Here is a 5808-nt window from a genome sequence, read left to right as displayed (position 1 = left end):
AGAGCCCTGGGGGTGGTTAGTCTGGAGAGGAGAAAGCTGAGAGGGTCTGATCAATGTCTATAAATATCTGAGGGCTGGGGGTCAGGAAGGAAGGGACAGGGACAGAAAGTCACAGGAAAGTTTATCTTAGTGCTCCTTTTCTTTTTCCCCTGCTAAACCAACCTCAGCCAAACACAAGAGTAGGAACAGTACAATGTACAGCAGTAAAGTTCTCTGTGCACACAGACATGAGCAAGTCCTCAACTTCAGGATTAGCCTAACCCTGGCTCAGGACACTCCATACAATCCTGTAGCTTGCCTAAAACCTGATTGCAGAGCAGCACTTGTGAGCCTCTCTGGATGGTGGATGAGTGCTCAGTGCCATGGCTATGGCAGCCACTGAGAATCACAGAAACACGGAATTGTTGAGGCTGGAATAGACCTCTGGGATCATCAAGTCCAGCCTATGACCCAGCACCACCACACTGACCAGACCCTGGCACCAAGTGCCACATCCAATCTTGCCTTAAACACCTCCAGGGACAATAACTCCACCACCTCCCTGGGCACTCCATTGCAGGGTCTAATTCCCCTTTCCCTGAGGAATTGCTTCTTAGCATTCAACCTAAGCCACCGCTGGCACAGCTTCAGGCCATGCCCTCTTGTGTTGTCACAAGTTGCCTGGGAGCAGAGCCTGACCCCCACCTGACTGCACCTCCTCTTCACAGAGCTGTAGAGTATGATAAGGTCTCCCCCTGAGCCTCCTCTTCTCCAGGCTGACCACCCCCAGCTCCCTCAGCCTCTCCTCATCAGATTTTGTACACTGGGGCAATGCCCAGAGATGGAGAATGCACCAACTGTGTCCCACTGCTGTGGGTCCTTGTGGAGCTATCAGCTGCAAGGTTTCACTTCCAGAGCTGTGCTGCTGTCTGCTCTCATCTGTCCTTTGTACTTTAATTTGCATGTGCAAGATCAGATGTTAGGAAGAAGTTGTTCCCCATGAGGGTGGTGAGAGACTGGCACAGGTTGCCCAGGGAGGTGGTGGAAGCCTCATCCCTGGAGGTGTTTAAGGCCAGGCTGGAGGTGGCTGTGAGCAACCTGCTGTGGTGTGAGGTGTCCCTGCCCATGGCAGGGGGTTGGAACTGGATGAGCCTTGACAGCCCTGACAGTTCTGTGATTTTAAGTGTGTCAAGGCCCTGTCCTTCCCTTACAAGCCCTGCTCAGCAGGGGCTGGGGGGTGGCCGTGCTCAGATTCAAACAATTCCCTTGCAGTAAATAAAGGCAAAACGAGGCCCAACGGCTGCTGACCTGAGTTCCTTAGATTGAACCGGAGCAGAGGGAAAATGGGAGGGAAACGCAGTGCGAAAAATACAGATCAAAGAGAAGGGAAGTCAGTGTTTCCCGAGCTCGGAAACGGTGGCACCGTCGCAGGAGCAGCTGCAAGCTGCTTGGCGGCGGCAGAGAGCGGAGCCGAGCCGCGGGGTCCTCTCCGGGGTGCAGGCAGCGCGAAGCGAGGCCGGGACACGGGGCTGGTGTCCGGGACAGAGGCAGAGAGCGGGACCGGGACACGGGGCTGGTGTCCGGGATAGAGGCAGAGAGCGGGACCGGGACACGGGGCTGGTGTCCGGGATAAAGGCAGAGAGCGGGACCGGGACACGGGGCTGGTGTCCGGGACAGAGGCAGAGAGCGGGACCGGGACACGGGGCTGGTGTCCGGGATAGAGGCAGAGAGCGGGACCGGGACACGGGGCTGGTGTCCGGGATAAAGGCAGAGAGAGGGAGCGGAACACAAGACTGGTGTCCGGGAAAGAGGCGAAGCAGGGCCGAGCCTTGGAGCTTGAACCCAGCTGCAGGCAGCCAGCGGGACCGGGCGCAGCCGCAGGGCAGCGGAGCAGCAGCAGCGAGCCCGGGGGGCAGCAGAGCAGGAGCGGCGGGACCGGAGCGGCATCCCCCTGCCCGCTGCTTTCCCCCGGAGGTTCCCCTCCCATTTTTCCCCTCGTCCCCCAGTGCGGCAGGCTCAGGTCCGAGCGGCACAGCCCTCAGGCCGGGGCAGAGCACTGCCTGCACGCCAGCTCCTCAGCGGCGATGTTTGAGCAACGAAACCCCCCCGGGGGCTCACAGAGTGCAGCCAAGCATTGACAGGTGGGAAACTGAGGATGCAGACAGCTCAGCATTCACACTCTCACAGATTCACAGAGCATTACAGGTTGGAAGGGACCTCCAGAGATCATCCAGTCCAACCCTCTGCCAGGGCAGCACCACCCAGGGTCGTCCGCACAGAAATGTGGCCAGGAGGGTTTGGAAAGTCTCCAGAGAAGACTCCATAACCTCTCTGGGCAGCCTGCTCCAGGGCTCAGCACCCTCACTGGAAAGAAGTTTCTCCTCATGTTGAGGTGAAATCGTCTATGTTCAAGCTTGTACCTGTTGTTCCTTCTCTTATAGCTGCACACCACCAAAAAGAGCCTGGCCCCCTCCCCTTGCCCCCCACCCCTCAGCTATTGATAGACATTGATCAGATCCCTCTCAGCCTTCTCCTCTCCAGACTAAACACCCCCAGGGCTCACAGTCTCTCTTCACAGGGGAGATGCTCAAGTCCCCAAATCATCCTCCTGGCTCTCCCTTGGACTCTCTCCAGCAGGTCTCTGTCTCTCTTGAACTGGGGAGCCCCAAACTGGACACAGCATTGCAGGTGTGATCTGAGCAGGGCAGAGCAGAGGGGCAGGAGAACCTCTCTAGCCCTGCTGGCCACTCTCTTCTTGCTGCCCCCCAGGAACCCATTGCCTCTCTTGGCCCCAAGGACTCATTGCTGTCCCATGCAGAACTTGCTGCCCACCAGCACTCCAAAGTCTTTCTCCATGGAGCTACTCTCCAGCAGGGCAGTCCCTATGCTGTCCCTGGTGCCTGCTGTTATTGCTCCCCAGATGCAGGACCCTGCACTTGTTCTTCTTGAACTTCATGAGGTTTGCCTGTGCCCAGCTCTCTGTCATTCACCCAGATTGGGCTTCCATGTGAATGTGCTGAAGATGACAGGGGACATCTGGGCACTGCTGCTGTCCTCTGTTCTTCACAATACCTGCTGGAGAGGTATTTCATCTGCCTGACATCTGTTTGTCAGCAATGAGACATGAAATGCATATGCAAGAGAGCTAATGTATAAGGAGGGACAAAGGACAAAGAATGTTTATGATGGGCTGGAACTGTTAACAGGTGATGGCCTCAGTCCTGCTGCTGTGCTGCTCTCCTAAGCAAGCTCAGACTGCAGACTGCTCCTTGCTGCTGCTGAATATTTTCACCTTTGTATTCTGCTCTCTCCTGTGAGGTCTTTGAACAGACTGCTCTGATTTCATAGCTGTTGCTTCAGTCACATGGGCAATAAGGGCTAGTTTACAGCTGGATCCTGGGGCCCTCTGATTCACTGGTTTTCATCATAAGGCTGATTTGCCAACCCTTCCCAGGCAGCCCTCACAGACAGGTTGCCCAGAGCCCTCTCCAGCCTCCCCTTCAATATCTCCAGGCATGGGCCCCAACCATCTCCCTGGGCAACCTCTTGCAGTGTTCCAGCAGCCTCCTGCTGCAGAACTTCTTCCTCACATCCAATCTCAATCTGCTCTGCTCTCCTTTGAAGCCATTGTCCCTGCTGCTGTCCCTGCAGCCCTTTGGGAACAGTCCCTCTGCAGCCTTCTTGCAGCCCCTTCAGATACTGCAAGGTTGCTCTGAGGTCTCCCTGGAGCCTTCTCTTCTCCATGCTGAACACCCCCAGCTCCCTCAGCCTGTCCCCATAGCAGAGCTGCTCCAACCTCTGAGCATTTTTGTGGCCTCCTCTGGACCCTCTCCATCAGCTCCAGGTCCTTCCTGTGTTGACAGCTCCAGAGCTGGACCCAGCCCTGCAGGTGAGGTCTCCCAGAGCAGAGCAGAGGGGCAGGATCCTCTCTCTCCAGCTCTGGCCACACTGCTTTGGATGCAGCCCAGGCTGCCCTTGGCCTTGTGTGCTGCAAGCTCACACTGCCTGCTCCTGGCCAGCTTCTCCCCCCCCAGCACCCCCAAGTGCTTCTCCTCAGGGCTGCTTTCTATCCCCTCCTCCCCCAGCCTGCACTGACAGTGAGGATTGTTCTGGCCCAGCTGCAGGACCTGCACTTGCTCTGGGTGAACCTTCTGAGGTTCTCCTGGGGCCACCTCTGCAGCTTGTCCAGGTCCCTCTGGATGCCATCCTGTGCCTCTGGCATATGGACAGCACCACTCAGCTCTGTGCCAGCTGCACACTGCTGATGGTGCCCTCAATCCTGCTGTCTATAGCAGTGATAAAAGTTATTTCTGTAACTGGAGTGTTCCAGTCAGGACCAGTCTGAATCCCTGGTTCAGCTGGAGACAAGGAACTGAAGAGGGCTCCCAGCTCCCACTGGGAAGAGCTTCTGCATTCAGGTAGTTTCTCTCTTTGCTCCCTTTGGCCACCTATTTCTCAAGCCTAGGTAGGACAAAATCATTAACTTAGTCACAATCATCACAGACACAAACTTCACTGCAATTATTAACCCAAGCACATATCCTGCCAAGATCACATCTGCCTTCCACCCTTGGGCTCAGGTGAGATCAGGAGGACTTAGAATCAACCATGGAAACTCTCCTGAGGAGTTGCTCAGGCCAGCAGCCACAGGCTGCTTCCTTTTTACCATCCCTTGGGTCCCTGACTGCAGGTTTGTCACCAGATGCAGTGCATGGTCCATGATGCAAAACCTCTGTATCACTGGAGAATAATTAAGGTTGGAAAAGGCCTCTAAGATCATCCAGTCCAACATCAGCCCAACCCCACCATGGCCACCAAACCATGGCCCCAGGTGCCATGGCCACACATTTCCTGAACACCTCCAGGGATGGGGACTCCACCACCTCCCTGGGCAGCCTCTGCCAGTCCCTGACCACTCTTGCAGCAAAGAAATTGTTCCTCATGTCCAACCTGACCCTCCCCTGAGGCAACTTGAAACTGTTTTCCTCTTGTACTGTGACTTATTCATTGGGAGCAGAGCCCAGCCCCCACCTGGCTCCAGCCTCCTCTCAGGGAGCTGTAGAGAGCAAGGAGGTCTCTCCTCAGCCTCCTCCTCTCCACACTAAACCCCCCCAGCTCCCTCAGCTGCTCCTCCCCAGCCCTGTTCTCCAGACTCTTCCCCATCTTCATTGCCCTTCTCTGGCCCTGCTCCAGCCTCTCAATCTCCTTCTGGGAGTGAAGCCCCAAACAGAACCCAGGACTCGAGGTGCAGCCTCCCCAGTGCCCAGTCCAGGGGCACAATCCCTGCCCTGCTGCTACTATTCCTCCTCCAGGTCAGGATCTTGTTGTACTTCTTGGCCACCTGGGCACCCCCTGGGCTCACCTTCAGCTGCTGCCAACCAGCATGCCCAGAGCCTTTTCTGCTGGGCAGTTCCCAACCACTCTGCCCCAAGCCTGGAGCCTTCCTGGGGTTGTTGTGACCCAAGTGCTGGGCATGGCACTTGGCCTTGTTGAACCTCAACCCATGGATCCAGCCTGGCCAGATCCCTCTGCAGAACCTTTCCACCTTGGAACAGCTCAACACTCCCACCCAACATGGTGTCACCTGCAGGGGGACTGCAGGTCTGCTCAACCCCTCCTCCAGGTCATTGAGAAAGATATTGAAGGGAACTGTGCCCAAAAGTGAGCCCTGGGGAGCACCACCTGTGTCCACAGATCCTTGTGTGTAGCAGGACCACAGCATGAAACACAAGCATGGACAGTTAGAAACACCTTCCACACTGATTTGTTGTCCTAATCTCTTCTGAATTTACACAAGAGGAAATCATTTTTATGGCTGCTTCATTTGCT

This window comes from Indicator indicator, chromosome 32 (genome assembly GCF_027791375.1).
Source record: "Indicator indicator isolate 239-I01 chromosome 32, UM_Iind_1.1, whole genome shotgun sequence".
Taxonomy (NCBI): Eukaryota; Metazoa; Chordata; class Aves; order Piciformes; family Indicatoridae; genus Indicator; species Indicator indicator.
The sequence above is the reverse complement of the archived record's forward strand: the minus strand, read 5'-3'. Positions refer to the sequence as shown.